Raw genomic sequence first — 18,660 nt, forward strand, 5'->3', positions numbered from 1 at the left:
GTTACTTAATTAGAACATTAGAACTTTCCTTTATTAATTCATGTTAGATATTTTGTAGACGTTTCAAGCATCATTTCTTCACCCGAATCAGCCACTAGCAAACTTTCAAGTTCCTGGAATAGAGTTCCAAATTTTATCAAAATTCCAAGATCAGGTCATGTTACATTCTTCTTCATGATAATGAAATAAAAATAGGGAAATCTCAGTTTATTGTTGTCTTCCATCAGTGTCACTTTAGTTGGTTTAAAGGCATCACCAGCTTAATTAGTTTAACAGAAATTGATTACTAGCTAGTAGCTAGATATCGTATATAATATCAGAAAGACTGGGGAGATGATTCTAGCTCGTTGCTATGATTCTGATCTCATCTATTAATTTCTTTTTTCATGATTCTTTTTCATTTCTTTTGTAGTGCCCCAGCAGGCCAGCACTAGTAGGTAACATTGATATATTTGCAGTGCACTTTCTGGATTGCGCGTGCATTAGCAAATGTCACATTTACCTTGTTCTTTTTGTTTGATTGATGCATGGTTTGCTCCACAGATTTTCGCTTATGAGTTATTGCATGCTTTGACTTTTTAGGATGTATTTTAGGAATTCATTATGTTTGCTCTGGTTCTTTTTCATGTACTTCTCATATAAGATTCAATAGGCCTTTTCATATCAAGCTTATTAACTTGGATTTCTCCTAGCAAAATAAGTCAACAATGTTGTCCGCTTTAAAGGTTATATATATAAGTGATAATACAGAACCATATGCAAATATATATGTCCCTATCATCAGTAAGTCATGAGGCATGCAGATCTTGTTGGTTTGTATACTTTATTACTTGATTGTGTATTATATTTTGAAAACATACCTAGTATAGCTATACATGTATTTAAACCAAAGAGTATGGCACGAGAAAATGACGGGAGAAAACAAAAGCAGCATACATACAGTTAGCACAGTACTTACTATTAGCTTGCTAGTTCCCCTAGCTAGCTAGCTATTTAGTTTTGGCGTGCGTAATGTTTAGATGTAATATAGGGAGGAGCTGGGATGTCGAATAAATATATTACTGTTAGATAATTGTTTTGCTGGTGCTTGGATGTATCCCTTATGATGCTTAGGTTCAACTGATACTGCAAGCTAGTTGAGACATAATCCATGGAAGCTAGCTTTATGCCATGTTCTCCTAGCTTCTTTGCAGCTGCTTGGTGTTTTGTATTGTAACTGCAGTTATCAATTTCAGTTATCAATTTCAGTTAGTAATTTCATTTTGTATTTTTAGTTTCTAATTTCAGGTAGTGCTACTTTTAGTTTTCAGTTTCAATTAGCAATTGCAGTTAGTAATTTCATTTTTTAATTTCAGTTTTCAGTTTCAGTTAGCAATTGCAAAATAAGCCTCACTCCATTCATTAGAGTTTGGTCTGATGTGTTTTCAATAATACTTAATGATGGACTAAGCTTGCCAAGTGGTTCTTGATTACATGTCTTTTAAGCAAGCAACTAGTACGATTATCTCAACTTCTGATTCTTCACTTGCATCAGACTGCCGTAGTATCTCTAAAATGGCTTTGTCAGCCTTTAATTTTCTTCCACAGGATTAAGATCACCATGGACTTTGGCAATCTCTGTGTAGTAATTTACTATCAAATGAATTGTAATACATTAATTTATGTAGTAAAGCAATACATTTTTATTTATGACCTGCGTAATACCTACGAGCGATAGGTTACTACATAAACTATATTTTGAGTAAAAACAATACTTGATAGAAGTAGACTTGGTCCATTGTTCTATAGGCTATTATTAGTATGCAATGTTGCTGCGGGACGTCCACCATTTTGCTCTGAAACCAATTGTTTTATGTTCCAACTATGGCAGGAATTTCAATTTACTTGTAGGTCTAGGTGATAGGTCTCACCTACTTGTTAGTTAGTGATAATCTTTAGCATTGTGTTTGTGGAATTGTGGCCAGCCATAGCACCACTCGAAATCATGGCACCATAGTAGTTTTGAGCCTTGGCATTTGCACTTGTATGTAACCATTTGGGTTGTGTTTTCTGTAGAGACCCCATAGGTCCAACCTTTGTTTTGATGGTTTAATTATTTCAGTTTCAACCCCATGGTGCTTGCTTTCTTTTCGGAACTCTGAGAGCTCTGACTGATCCTGTGCCCCATTGATTTTTTGTTTTTTTGCAGCAAGAAGCCTAAAAGTTCTCCCCTCTCCTTTCTTTTGGGAACTGCAGGCTTTTTTTTGCCAAATCTCCTCTCTCCTCTCCTCTCCTTTGTTTTGCCGATGATGAAATTGTCCAAGTCCATACATTATATGGAATATGAGCTGATGATCAAGAACTTATGAGGAACGTGGCATCTTTCCTAGCCGCCCCTACATTACCTTCTCCTATCTTCTCTGTTATGATGCCTTGATGCTCCAAGTTCATGATCAAATGATGATTGACATGTTTTTTAGGCATCTACTATTGCTAATACTCATTTTTTTGATATATTATTATTTTATAGGACTACTTTGGTTTATAGACCTTTTTTATTTCTTATACCTTCTCGCGTACCTAAAGCACACTTTCTTGCATCTATTAGAACAAAGTGCGAAATAATGTCGCGGACACTAGATAGTGCAGTCCGATGCCCCGAGCATGATGAGCAGCCAACTTATAAGGAGCAAGCACTAGAGGACCAGTTTACTCAGGAGCAGTTCAATAACGAGTTAGAAAAGGATCTAGAAGTGATGCTTACTTAAGAGCAGTGTGACGAGGAGGAAGGGGGAGCAGAAGGAAGAGCAGGAGAGGCTGCTGAAGGCGAAGAAGAAGAGGATGATGATGATGATGACTCAGAAGAGGGATATGTAAGTCCCGAGGATCCTTTCCCACGTGAAGCCAGAAGGAGGCCAACGGAGGAAGATTTGGACAAGAATTTTGACCCGAATGAGGAGATAGGGATAAAGTCTTAGCATGTAAATTTTGCTAAAGCTTTGGATGTGTTACCTCTGCTAACACTTTGACATGTCGTATATACAGGTCCCTCCTGAAACTCGGAAAAGACGACATTGATGTCTGTGACATCTCGCCAGACAAGACAGAGTAGAGGAAAGGAGACCAGAGGCAATAGCCACAGAGATGGACATTGAGGCCTCTACTCCACAACCTCAAGACACAACCACGAACATGACTAACAAGACAAAGAGGAAACGACGAGATAGAAAAGCAAACCAATATCCTGATAAGGCATGCTATGTGATAATGGAGGTCGGGCTGGCAGGGGAGATCCTTGAGCCAAAGGAATTCAGAGGATGATTCCATAATACGATCGGGGCCCTAGTAAGAGATAAATTGAACCTAGCCATCCCTAACTAGAAAGAGGTACCAGAGAAGAAAAAGGATGAACTATAGGATAAGCAGCTGAAGCTCAATTTTAGATTTTTAGAGGGTAAGCACGAACTGATAAAAAATGCTTTCAAGATCATGGAAGAGTCATTCCAATGTTGGAGGCCGGAGCTCAACAAGAAGTTATCCAAAAGGGCTTAACTCCCTTCAATGAGTTCGGCAACATAACTCCTAGTCAATGGGAGGAGCTTTTGGGTCAGAAAACTTCACCAAAGGCATTAGAGCTCAGTGCCTGTAACACTAATCTAGCAAAGAGAAACAAACACCACCATCATCTAGGCCCCTATGGCTACTATGTCAAGGAAGAGCAGTTTAGGACGATGGACAAAGAGGCCGTAGCTTCTAGGAATATCGATGTGAAGAATTTGAAGGTACGCTCAAGGAATTAGATATATGCGAGGAGTACAGAATCATCCAGCAGTAATCTTAAGTTTGATAAGCTGGAGACCCAAGAGGTAGTATCAAGGATACTAAAATATGCTGTAGACAAGGAGAAAGGCTCATTCAATCCTTCTAGAGAGAGGGACGAGCTTAGCATTGGCTTAGAAAACAATGAGCACACAGGCCGCACCAAGGGGCTAGGGAAAAGGATGACCTAGAAGCACGGATTCGAAGAGGACAGACACATGTACAAGAAACATGGTAGAGACCAGGAGGCTAATCTTGAGTTCCAAGTGAAGGCTCTAGTTGCGAAGGCGCTAGAGGAGTAAGGACTGTCTATGGAGCCACGAACAGTAATGGCACCACCGGGAGAACTAATATTAGTTGGCAGCCCTCCGGAAGTTCCTAGCAGCCAAGGTTCCACTGCAGCCATAACCCCCATCGATCGCATATGGGAACCAACTAGTTGCACATTGGTGTTTCTCAGCGGCCGACAGAACATTGTGATGGAGATGGCAATGGGTGTAGCACATCCTCCCGGTGGCTTACACCACAATAATAAGATACCACTAGACTACACTAGGATCGAGGTGCATACCGTGAAGCCCGAGTTCATGTAGTAGAGGATAGACTACGCACCTCCTGAGGGGCTGGTGTTACTCGGAGACATAATGAGGCAGTTCATCCTCTGGCACAAACAGGACATTATATTGACTACTTCTTCGCCGCCTCCCCTTCTCTCAAATTTGGAGCGAGTTGTTGAGGACGGGGAGATATTTTTACCGTCTCGTGACCACCACATTCCTGAGATGCCACATTCTTCCCTGCCTCCTAGTGAGCACATGCTTGATAAGCCATAACCTTCTCCAGCTCGTACTGAGCAAGTGCATAATGAGATGCCACAGTCTTCTCAACAAACGTAGCTGATACATGAACAACGAATGCCTCCTGAAGAAAGTGATGCATAAGAAGATGAGGACATGCCTGAATGGAAACTTTAAAAGAAGCATCCAATCATCATAAGGCCAATTTATGTTCCGATAAAAGATGTCTCATCGGTGCACAAGTGGTATGCCCATGACCAGTTCAATCCTGAGAACCAAGTTAAAAAAGTCCCATCATGGGCTTCTGAGGAGGCCATCACTAGCAAACTCCACCAAACAACAAAGTAGTATCCAAATGTTGATGCCATCAAATGGTCAAAGGATTGCCCGAAAACATATGAAAGAGGCAAGCCCTTTCTACCAAACTAGGACATCCAGCACCTACCACTTAGAATGAGAAGGTTCCATGATTGGTACTTGCGTGTTCTCCTAACGAGCATAGACCTCGTACAAGCATGCTTCCCCACCGACACATTTGGAAGCCTAGCCAGGAAAATTATATTTGACTTTAGTGACATGCAAACATGCTTTCACCTCGGAGCAATGGAAATGAATCTAATTCACACGTGGTGCTTGTAAGTCCTTGTCCTCCCAATATGATATGAATGTAATCTTTGGATTTTGTTGTAACTAACCCACGCCATGATTTGTAGAATGCAAGTGCACATTGTAAAACAAATGCCAAGTGTGAAAGCCGGATATATAGACCCTCAAGCTATAGCACAAACAAATTTTAATTATCCTAGACAGTGGAAACTAGATGCCAAAGAGCTAGCTGCTAGAAAGACCCTTCGGGAGAAAGAGGACATCCATGCGAAGAAACTAAGGCAAAAGTCCCTTAAGGTTTCAGCATACATTGCCCTGGCTTTTAAAAATCTCCAACAACACTCTACTATATGGCTACCATACAACTTCGAGTAAATTCAACCCTATACTTAAAGCTTTGTTCGATATATTTTATTCGATGCAAAAGAGCTTATCTAGTTCTATGATTAAATCCATGCATCAACTACTAGTTTTGTATAGGCGTCGATGTCGGGAGGAGCATGGCATGGGTCTTTGATTCAATAGATAGGGACCCGGTGACATACAAAGACTTCATATCGATTCTCAAGACGTATACATATCAACAATCCTCATTAGCTTATATGTTTGTATACATACTTATAACATTCACTTTTGGATACTAACAAGTTGTATTTGCTAAAATAATTCGAACAGAGCATTTAGGTTCTATGTCAATCAACATCACAGAAGACATGATCCAATAAGGAAGGAAAGACTGGCTATAAAAACACTATGTGCGGTAAGTGTAACTTACTTTAGTACTCCATTACATGGCTATAAAAAACATTACTTAACATTTTCATATGTAAAACACACAGTGCCCCAAGTATAAGCCTGGGAGTATACATTATGGATACTATGTATGTTCTATGATGAGTAACACCGGTGCCTACAGGAGACACCCCTTAAGGGTAAGTTTGAACCACTTCACTCGTAGTATAAAAACTTCGCACATGATATGAAATATTAAACCGAAACTTATTCTCTTGTAGTGGAAAGAAGAGAAAGAAATAAAAAAAAGACTCATACAAGGATGACCAACTCTTAGAGCTCATCGACGACCTTTGCAACTTTATATTGGACCAGATTGTACACGTCAAAGGCACCTACCATGACCGAAATTCTGACTTAGGTAACAATATGTATGGAATTTGATATTGATCTTACCTTGTGGGACGGTTTGGACTTGTGGAATGAATTAGACTTGTGAATTATATCTATTTAATGATGGATTGTATATATTCTTATGAATTAGACTTGTAATGGTAGTTTATATAATGCTCTTGTGCTTGTGGTCAGATTTGAATTATATATATATATATATATATATATATATATATATATATATATATATATATATATATATATATATATATATATATATGTTCTGGTCGAATTTGAATTGTAAATTTGAATTTTTTTTGCTGAAAAAATATACTGTAGGACCGGTTCTAGACTGAACCGCCCCTACAAACAGGTATTATAGGGGCGGTCTGGGAATCGCCCTTATAAATGCATGATTTTTAGAGACGGTATGATAGAGGCGGCTGGCCGAGCCGTCTCTACAAACCATCGTCAACCGTCCCTACAAATGCTTATTGTAGTAGTATCTGGTTCAACAAGAACGTCTCGCAAATACAAGATTTACATGCAACAATGAAGAAGAGCAACATCTTCCAGTTCCACAAAGTCATCTTCATGCTGCCAAATGACACCAGGAGTACGTCCTCTCAATCACGTAAAAAACATGGGATATACCATTCTTAACTTTTACCCTCAAACAACATTGCAGACAATAATAGTACATAAGCATCTGATAAAGACGAGATGATGCATAATAAAATTTGGAACAGAGGGAGTATAACTTATCTATTTTTGGATGGATTCTATTTAGTTCCATACTTTTACAAAATAATTATTCTATTTTTATTTCTTTAGCTACTTGCTTCAGCTCTAATCCAGAAAAACTATTCATCAATATAGTATTTGTAATGGCGGAAGCGTTAATGAATTGCTAGCTCTATAGTACCCATTTTCCTAAGGCTACCACCAGTACAAATGCACAAATTTATACTGGCGGACACCTAAGGCAGGCAGCTGCCAGTATAGATTGAGTTTCCACTAGCAATTGTTTTTTATTCTCCATTAGTGTAAATACGAGTACTTGTACCGGCTGTAGCCTTAAAAAGCCCGCTATCACGGGCATGGGCTCACAACAATTTGATTTCTATAAATTGCCAGTGCGAAAAAGGTAGAATTATTAACTATACTAGGTATCGTGCCCGTGCGTTGATACAGGACAACTAAATCTTTTATACTAAAAACACACGGATCGCATGATAAATTATGGATGATCTATGCATGATCTTCTTGAAAGATTTCTGCAGTGTAAAGATATCTTCGTTTTTCATGCATGCTCGTGCTAACGCTACGGTAAAAACAAAAAGACAATATATCAATTAAAAAATAAAAACAAAACTCATGCTCAAAGTCAAAGAGATAAATTATGGATGCTTGAATTTTGTCATCCATTATCTACCGGCGTGCCTATAAAATAGACTGAATAAACAATTAAACGTAGATAGAAAACTAAATTAATGAAAGGAACATTGCAAGACATCAATCATCTCATAGCTTCGGACAATATCGCAAAGCTACTAAAAACTATAACCGTGCCCTCACCTCAAACATTGTCCAGATAAATGGATTACAATGAAAAAAATGGATATCGGAGATTTCTTTCTGCCAATATAAAATATTATTTTAGCCGCATCACGAAAAGGTCTATAAAGTAGAGTTTGTGAGCCTGTGACGCCGCACACTCAGTGACTATGTTAAATTCATAAACTTTGCTTTTTGGATTAAATGTCACTTTAACGTTGGTAATTATTTTTTACGGTATTTTATCTTATCGTGCGATTCGTGTGTTTTTAGTATAAATTGTTAGTTATTCCGTAGCAACACACGGGCACGCTACCTAGTATAAATATAAAGAATGAAAAAGACGAAACGAAAGATTGTCATTAGGCCAACTCTTTTTGATTCTTTACAAATACATCTGAAAGTTAACATGTAGGCTGTGGACTATGGGTTGTGGGCATCCAATCAAAACAACAAAAAGAACATGGATTATAGCATTTGCCCTCTTTTTTTTTTGAAAAATAGAAAGGTACTGCAGAGTTACAGGATTGTCAATCTTATCAGCACCATCAATTTTTGGTAATTGTAGAAGTCAACCAAGACACCCATTGATGTGCTACATCCCTAGCTCGCAACCCAATTAAGAATAAGTTCTCTCAAGCCTAGCTCCTCATCCATTATTATACTGCATGAAGGGCTCTCCGAAATGAAGACCACTATTTTAAAAAAGAGTAAATGATTATTGTTTCCTTCTATACATGATTGTTTCCTTCCATACATGATTATTGTTTTCTTCCATACATGTGGTCTCAGGTGATCGATTTGTTTTCTTCAAAGCAGGCGGAGATCGTAGGGATGACAGTTTCTTTTTCTATCGCACGAGGTGGGCCAAAATAAATATCGCACCAAAAGATATTCACGCTTTGTTCTTTTTAATTGTAGGAGATTAGAGGATTCGAGAGAAGTGCTTAGTAGTCAGAGGTGGAGAAGCAAACGTGTCTCTTAATTTTATTCGAGGAAGGAAGCCCCAACAAAATGCTTGGATGAATCCAACAAGAAAGGGCGGGTTATTAGCGTTAAAAAAATGTTGACCCTTGCCGTTCGTTCCTCCCACAGGAGAGAGAATCCTTGGCAGGCGGCGAGCAGAGCATGCATGCAAGAGAAGCGGAATCTGAGAGCTACCGAAGGCCGGGCAACCTCAGTCCTGCGTGCGTGAGCCGCAACGACGGTTCACAAACGTCACTGGCACTGGCAGGCTCCTTCTCGTCTGGCTGCGAAATGCATGCGAGTCCGGGACGCGAAACAGGTGGCAACAGCAGAGCCATGGCAACGCGGAAGAAGACAGATAAGGCTATCTTCGACAACAATACCCAAAATACAAAACCTATTCGTTCTTTGGGTAACATTATAGATAAAAAATTCAATATTTATTCGGCATCTTCTTCAACAACAAGATCCAAAAAAAGAATCATTTCTGCAAATAGGTTTTCAGGAGAGAGGATATTCATATTTGGGTTGTGCCTCTCAGCCAATTCAAAATATGTCTCCCATATAGGTACTCTGTTGAAGGCTAATTTTGAGTCTCTTGCTATCTATTTTGGATTTAGATGCTTATATAGGTTTCTTATTGGAGATAGTCTAAGAAGAGTGGACGACGAATGAACTGACGTCTCAGTGGGGGTAAATACAGAAATCAGCCATAGGCCGCGTTTAGTTCGCCGAAGTTGGCGTTGCCGTTTCACTGTAGCGCACTGTAGCATTAGTTCGCCGAAGTTGGCGCTGCCGTTTCACTGTTGACTAATTAGGCTCAAAACGTTCGTCTCGCAAAGTACAATCAAACTGTGCAATTAGTTTTTGATTTCGTCAACATTTAGTACTACATACATGTACCGCAAGTTTGATGTGACGGAGAATCTTTTTTTACATAGTGCCAAAATTTGAATTTTGGTGGGACTAAACATGGCCATAGTTTCTATATGTTTGGACACCGTGTCAAGAAACTATTCTTTACCCTGCATTTTTTGTGACTTTGGATCTGGCCAATCATTCATCCCTACTTCCCCTGATCTTCTGCTCCCGCTGTCTTCCCCACACTCCACTACACGGGCACGGCAATCTCTCGAGCACCTACGGCCTCGGCTCCGGTGGCTCGAGCACACACGGGCGGCTGTTGTGCCATTGGTCAAAACTGAGAGGAAGCAAGCGCACGGGAGTGCGACGAACTCCCTGCTGGTTGCAGCTGCAGGGTTGTAGACACCGTGTGGTGGCCGTAGCGATGGCCACCAATGACCAAACTTCGAAGTGCGCTGGGCAGACGAAGGCCTTGCACGCGACGTATAGCTCGCGGTGGCGGCAAACAAAGGCCTCAGGGCTGGGCTGCAGAATCTGGGGTGGACGCGGCGAGCCGAGACGAGGCGGCCACGAGCTTTGCAGGCGGTGGCGCCGGGGGGGGGGGGGGGGGGGGGGGGGGGGGGGGGGGGGGGCCATACGCGACCTCCACACGCAACGGCGCGGCCGCGTGCGAGCTGGGCGGGTCGGCCGCGAGCTCTGAGGGCAGCGGCGCCGGCCGGCTGCGGCGAGCCGGGACACCCGGCCTTGAGCTCCGTAGCGGCGCCGGGTGGCCACACACGCTCAAGAAGAAGCAAGCGCACGGGATATGGAAGGTAGCGTTTGGTTGGGAGACGAGGTAGAGTGGGATGGTCCTGTCTCTCGTTTATGGGATGGGACGATTTCATTTTTTGTTTGGTTGAGAAATAATGTGACCAACCCGTTTTCTGTTTGGTTCAGAGACATCAAAAGTAGAATGAGCCACTGATAAGTAGGGCCCATCTGTAAGTTTTTTTTTTCTTTTTCTTCCTTCTCTTGTCCCTCTCGTCCTCAACCGTAGACCCACCACCAGGCTCGTGCGGCTCCGCACGGCCGCACCGCCTCCACTGCGTCCTGTTGCCCCGCGCTAGCGAGCTTGGCCACGCACCACCCCACCCGCAAACCTGGCTGTGGGCTGCCCGATGCCTCCTCCTCTACAGCGGCAGCGGCGGCAAGGCCGGCCCCAGAGCTCGCACGGGTCCGCGCGGCTCGTTGGGGGCGGAGCTCGCCCCATGGCCGTACGCCAGGGCTGGGGCAGAGCTCGTGCTCCCATAGCCGCATGCCGCGCCGAGGCTCGGGGCGAATCTGCGCCCAGCTCTTCCCCTCCGTGTCCAATGACGAGCTCGCTTTCTTCATCAACTCCGGCGTATGGCGTGTCCTCTTCTTCATCTCCGCGCTCGAGCTCTTCTTTCTCACGGGCTCGCTCGTCCCATGGGGGATGACTCCGTCCGCCAAGTCTGAGGGGACGAGCTCGCCCCCAGATTCCATGGAATATCCTAGGTAGGATGTGCTTGACTCTAATTATCCCTAAACCAAACACCTAAAATCTGGGTTCATCCCACCCCCATCCCATCTGTAACCAAACACTACTGAAGATTTGCGTAGAAACGACGATGTCCATGCCCAACATGACACAGCAGTTTCTTCGATCTCGGGGTGTGCGTAGACGTCGAGTCCTATTTAGACGTCGTTTTTTCTTTTTTTTTTTCTCCTCTCTCATCAATAAATAGTGTATCACTCAGCAAAATGCTTTTATCATAATTTTGTGCATTGTGAGTATCCTTACGGTTCCTCTCTCCGTAATAAGCTGATCCGACCCACATACAGATGGAGTACTAGTACCAATGGCGTGCGCAACGGGCTAGCGACGTCGCCGGTTTGCGTCATGTTTTGTCCGACGTGGAGGAGAGAGAGTCGCTAGCGACTGTTTCGTCGTCAGTCTCGCACATCTCCCGAAAACGTCTGCAGTCTCTGCTTTCACTGGCCCACTCTCGTTTGCTCTTGGTGCGTCGGGTGCTTTTGCTTTTCTTAATTCTCTTCTACGCCAGCTCATCCAGCGAAATCGCCGGTGGTTTTAGCCATAATTTATTAGCTGTGATATAATGTTTTATGATCTCATAACAAATTAATATCAGCTGGATTTATCAACCTATAAATCAAACAGCGAAATAGGCTGATTGGTTCCTTCTTTGGCTTTGACTCGGGATCTGGATCGAGAGCGGTTGCCGGCCGGTTGCTCAAAGCCAAATAGTGATATTCCCGCGCCATGCATTCGGCTGTCCATGCGCCAAGTTGGATTGGAGACTGCTCTCTCTTTCGATGGATTGATTAGTTTACTCGGAATCTTGATTTGCTGTTTGGGTCTGAATAATACCCGATCTTATATTATTATCACATATAATAAATCGTTGGTGGCCTTCACGTGGTGGATCGGAGGGAGATTCAGTTCAGTTGGTCCATATCGATCGAGCTGTTCATGTGCCTTCAGTTTGCCGCAAGCTTCGTCGCTACGTGCTGTTAGCTAGTAATAAGCTTTGGTTGACCTCCCTAGGTGCGTTCGCTTGAACTTATCAGCCGACTTATCAGCTATAATCTACAGTATTTTTCTCTCACAACAAAACAGCTTCAGCCGGTGTTAATACCAGCCGAACAGCCATTTGTTTCAGCCATACATATCCAGCCAGATTCTACTGCTTTTGCAAACTGGTCTACTTATTAATACAGTATTTACATTAAGTACTTAGGACTTTGGTTGTGAATAATTATGGCGTATCTTTTTTTTTGGCGAAATTGCCTACTAGTAATGAATTACTATTTTACCTTCACCAAATGTAATTAAATAATAAAAAATATGATCTGGCTACACCGAACTTGGTACTAGTTCCACTAATTATAGTATTCTTAAAGTATTTTCACGTTAGTATCTCCTATTTCTACACTGTTCAATTTCTTCTAATGGATTATATTTTTCCAACCATTGTGGAACTCCTGAAAGAGACTTTCACAAACCCTTTTTATAAACGAAGTGAAATGACGAAGTACCATATTGCCAGGATATAAATGAAGCGATGCCAGCACGTGTGTAGCACGAACTTTTTATAATTTTAGATTATTGACATAACGTGAGGACATTTGAATTCCGAGGAAACACGGCACACTTGAGGTAATAACTAATTAATATTTTTAGTGTGAAATGCATGTAGCCGGAGCATAGCCAACGACGACAAGACGTTTGGCTTTTTTTTTTTGACTTTAAGTTTGATCGCTCGTTTTATTTAAAAAATTTATATAAATATAGTCAAATTTAAATCATTCTTGAAGAATTTTTATTAATAAACCAAGCCAAGACAAAAAAAAATATTTTACATAATTTTTTAAATAAGACGGGTGATTAACTTGGTGCCAAAAAAAAAATGTCCAACGCCAAATAATTTGGGATGGATTGAGTAGGATAAAGACATGTAGCCGGAGCACCTGGTCCATTCCTTTGGACCCACGCCAAAAGCAGCACGTGTCATGCGACGCAGTTCCACGTTTCCATGCATTTTATAGTCGGCAAGTGTGGCTCTCCCACCAAATCTGTTTACAGTAGATGTCTCATCCGCTCATGAATGATGATAAGATAAATAGAGGCCCGTTTAATCCTCATGCTTATTAGTTATAATATAATGTTTTTTTTCGTAATAAAATAGCATCATGCATTGCGTCAGAGTACTCTTGCCGTGTCGTGTCGACAACGTACTCCTCCCAAAGCCGAAGAAGGAGCGTGGTCGCTCCAGTGGCACATTGTCAAAGCACGTGCCGCCGTCTTGTGCAGTTCTTTTTGTCACCATCGTTGTTCAGCCTATAGGCAGAGACAGTGAAAAACTGAAAACACTACCATACAGAGGAACACTCGACGACCAAAGACCACATCAGGAAATTAATACAGGAATACCGGTCCTGATGGGGCTGATAGAAACACGTCGTTTAACATTAACAATGGTTTATATATGCCGAATGAGTAACTTTTGAACGATAGATATTTTTGTTTATAATATCCTACTGCAACACATCTCTTATCTGTGTCGAGGAAACTAACGATGCTATAATACGCCTCTTTTCCATGTACATAACGTAGGTTACCTGCGTCCTGCGTGAAAAGAAAAGATCATCGTATATACTAGCTTTTTTCTTCTTCTTTCTGTTCTTGCATTAATAAAATACGTGTACAAAAACAAAAGAGAAATAGACGCTCGAAACAATGGAGGATCGGACTTGAATTTGCCGCAACCGCAAAGCTTCGTCGATCGTGCTCTACATATAAAGAAGACATTGTTGGTACAGTAAATGAAGTATGCCTTGGTTGACCAAGTTCTTAGTCAGCCTCGGTTGACCATTGATTTGCTTCAGCCATATCCACACTCTACCTTTGCCAATTGGCCAGTTACCTTGATATCTACTCCGGCCGTTTCAAAATATAAGTCATTCTAATTTTCTCGAGAGTCGAAGCATCTCCAATTTCACTAAAGTTATAGAAAAAATTACAAAGATTTATAACATAAAAAAGGTATACTATGAAAATATAATGAATGAAGAATCTAATGATATTTATTTAGTATCATAAATGTTACTATTTTATTATATAAATTTGATCAAACTTGAGATACTTTAACTTTCTAAAAAGTTAGAATGACTTATGATTTGAAACGGAGGGAGTACTCCTTTTGCCAACTGGCTAGTTACCTTAATTACCTAGGACCTCTTATCCTTTCGTAAATAATTGACACTTAAAAAAAAGCCAAAAAAAGAAGACCAAACTTTTAAACTTCGACCACTCAAGGAACTAGGACGTCTAACAAAAGATTGAATTAGGCTTCTTAAAAATACTTGGCCTCTATTTTCTAATTAGCAAGGTCAGAACTAAAATGTCAATAGCTTATTTTAAGTGACATATTCCTGTCAGGAACAACAAAGCAAGGATACAATGAGAGTACGAGCTACACCCATATAGAAATCAGTCATATGCCCGATGTGCAACTAGGTCTTTGCTAACTAGTGTTATCTCTACTAGAAAAGAGTTACACAACCTAGGTTCTAATCCTATCTACATGCCTAGCAAGCTAAACTAAAAAAAGGTAAGCACATAACTTAGGAAACCAATTAATTTCGAAAATGTGAATGAGGCAGAGAATGCAAACTTTCGTTGATGATAGTATTTCTCCCTAGGTATCGAAAAGTTCATGCTTCCCGCTAATCCTTATTGGAGCTCCACGTATGGGTCAAGCTCCTAGTTGGGTAACTAGGTGAATAGCTTATGGTCCTTCCCCATGCTCAAGTGAGTCTCAGCATTGCCTCTCACACTATTGAAATACGTGAGGACATTTGAATTCGAGGAAATACAACGCTATTGAGTTAATAACCTGATATTTTTAATGCGAAATGCATGTCATAGATCTTGGCTGTGTTATAGCTTATGAGTAGGATAGAATAAAGACATGTAGTCGGAGTCTTAGCATGTGTTTGGACGAGGGGTTGAAGTGGGTTTGGGATGGGTTCGACCCAATTTTGAGGGTGTTTGGTTGTGGGAGCAGGGGTTGGGTTCATCCCCTAGAGGGAATATTCTTGTCAGATGCGGGTCGACCCGGCTCCTCCAAATCGAGCATACGAGGTCGACCCACTTCTCGCTGAGCGCGCGAGTGAAGCCGAGCATGGGCGCCGAGGCAGGGCCGTGCAGAGGCCGAGCGGCGTCGTCGGTGCGGGGCGGAGCAACGGCTGAGCGCGTCGGCGGTGAAAAGGGGGACTGTGACGCCTAAGACGGGGGGTTGAATTAGGCAATTTAAAACTCTAAACTATGGCCTCTTTTTCCAACCTTAGCAAAACCTATACAAAAGATAAAATATCTAAATATGCAACTACGGTTTTGCTAGTGTGTTGATATCTCTACCACAAAAGGAGTTATGCAAGCAATGCAAATGCGGAAGTTAAAAAGTAAGGTAGAGATATGCAAACTCCCGTCGACGACCCCGGTATTTTTACCAAGGTATCGAGAAGCGTGCAAGCTTCCCCCTAGTCCTCGTTGGAGCTCCTCGCAAGGTATCCCTCGCAAGGGCCAAGCTCCCGATCGCAAGGAATCCCACGCAAGTGGGTCTCCAGTGTGCCTTTCGGCAAGTCTTTCTCGGACCGCTCCCCATCGTCTTCACTATTAAGCTTCCGGCAGAACCGCCGAGGGCCTTGTTCCCTCCGGTACACGGTGGCGGCCACACCACAAACGCGGTTGGTGTGATCTCGCAAGATTACAGGCCCCTCCGATGTACAACAATGGTGCGCGCAAGCACCGAGTGGTAAGAGGTATGTAAACCTCACTAAACACTAGGCCTAAACCTAGAGCAAGCGTATAAGCGGTGGTCTAATCAACCTAAGCACTTCGCAAAGCACCTACACGAATCACCAAATGAAACACTTAGCACTATGCAAGTGGAGATCACTAAAATGGTGTATCAACACCCTTGGTAGCCGCTGGGGGCGAAACCCAGCTCTCTACTACTAACCGGACGCTGATCACGTCCTGACCGAACACGTCCGGTCGTCTCGACCGTTGGAGTGCGCGTGTTGATCTGACTCTGGGCTGAGTCCGGTCATCATCGATCGGACGTGTCCGGTCGTGCTAGCACCACTCTGGAACCTCTCTACACTCGATTGGATGCTTCACTTGGTGCGTTCGGTCGTCTAGTCTGCTGCGTCCGGTCACGCTAAAAAAACTGCCGTGATGATGAACAGTGTCACTGGTGCATCTAGTCACTGCTTCGCTCAGCGTCCCATCACTGCTGCTCAGCGTCCGGTCACAGGTGCCGACGCCTGGTGTTGCCGAGCACCTCTGCTGGGCTTGTTTCTTCACGATCTTGCGTTCGGCTTGGTTCCAATCTTTGTGCTTGGACTTTGCTTGACCTTGTATGTCTTCTATGCATCTTCACATGTCTTTCTTGAGGTGTTGATCATCGGATCATCACATCGCCTTCGTTCAAGTCACATTTTACATCCTATTGAACTATAAAACAAACACTTGCAAATTCATTAGTCCAATTTGGTTGTGTTGGTCATCAAACACCAAAATCCAAAGTAAATGGGCCTAGGGTCCATTTTCCTTACAATCTCCCCCTTTTTGGTGATTGATGACAACACGACCAAAACAAGCAAATAATAAAATTTTTGGAATTTAGAAACTTTTTACTTGCTAGGATGCAATACAAAGGGCAAGGTTATATGATGCTAAAAGATACCACATGTAAACATCTTTGGAAACTTATCTTGTCCTTGCAAATGTCTCCATGTGGCATTATGGATTTAAGCCTCCCCCTAACTCCATAATCCACTATCCTCCCTTTCTTGAATCATTACCAATTGAAAACTATTACTATTACAACTTGTAAATTATTATGATCGGGCTTGCTTTTGGTCCTACAAATTCTCCTCCTTTGGAATCAAACACCAAAAAGGAAGACATTAGTAGCACAAGGGAGGGTCAAACTTTGTGATCCTTTGTATGTGGAGTGAAATAGGTCATAAAATTTGACTCTCACATTATATAGACTAAGCTCCCCCTAAATATATGCATACATATGTTGGAGAATGTAGTTTATGCATAATTGGCAAATTAATGCTCCTGGGAGATTAATCTATATAATGCATGGAGAAAGCATATAAATACCAAAGTGAAATCAACATGATGATATCGGTTTAGAAATACCACATGTGGAAACCAATTTGATTTATACCACTCGTAATAGGTGGGGGATATTTGAAGTATGGTGCTTAACTCCGGGGACTCTATTTTCCTTGCAATGAGACTACTATACACATAATAGGCTTGAAAAGGTGTTAGTCTCAAAGCATCCAACTTGTAGAGTAACCTCCTCCTAAATTTGTGCACACAAGTATGGAATACTTGTAGGAGACATGCACATTGATTTTTGAATAAAAAATACCACTTGAAAGATGACATCACATGAATGTGAGAATCATTTTCGAAGGTGATATTCAAGAGAAATTATTTACAATTTGGACTTTGGTACATATTAGATGAACAATTGTAAAACAAGCTATGTGCCGTGCTCCTAAACAATTTAAACCATGTAGGTTTTCTACAAGGGTTAAGAATCAAACCGAGTATGCCTACCATAAGATATACCTAGTGTATGCAAGACAAAAGATAAAACATGCAAATGCAAACCTAGGCATGAAAAGGAACTAGATGCTCATTGAAATTGCAAGAAATTAAATCTAGTTACCTAACATGGGAAACGGAATTTGGGTCCATAGTATTCACTAACCCACTTGGCAATTGACATGATCAAATGTGATGCACCCCATGAAATGCACCCATACTTTGCCAAGTCTCCAAATTCCTCGAAGTCCATCGGACTTCTCACTTCTCTTTCAGGATCCAAATCTTCTTGGTGCTCTTCATGTTAGAAATGATCTCCTTTGGCACCCAAATGCATTTGGCCCCATTGTTGGCTTGCTTGTTCACCTTGATGGCCACCACCTTGTCATTTTTCTTCTTCTTTAACAAGTATGGTGTGGAGGACTTCTTGTCCACCTTGTAGGTGTAGGTGTTGGAGAACTTGCTTGTTTGCTTTTTATTTTTCTCTATCTTCTTAGCTCCTCCCCTATTCTTCACCTTGCACTCATAGAACTTGTGACCTTCCTTGTGGCATACGTAGCAAACCATGGGTTGTCCTTCATCAAGTTTCTTCACTCACTTGACGATGTTATCTTGATGAAGTTGGGCTTGCTCCATCGTGCCTTTCACTTGAGTCAAGTCCTTGGTGAGGCGAGCCACTTCTCGCTTGAGTTGCTCATTTTCCATTACAACCTCTTGTGTGCATGTATCTACAATAACTTTCTCAACACAAACTGTAACACCCCGGTGTTACGATCCTTTTAGCGCCGC

This window comes from Miscanthus floridulus, chromosome 15 (genome assembly GCF_019320115.1).
Source record: "Miscanthus floridulus cultivar M001 chromosome 15, ASM1932011v1, whole genome shotgun sequence".
NCBI lineage: Eukaryota > Viridiplantae > Streptophyta > Magnoliopsida > Poales > Poaceae > Miscanthus > Miscanthus floridulus.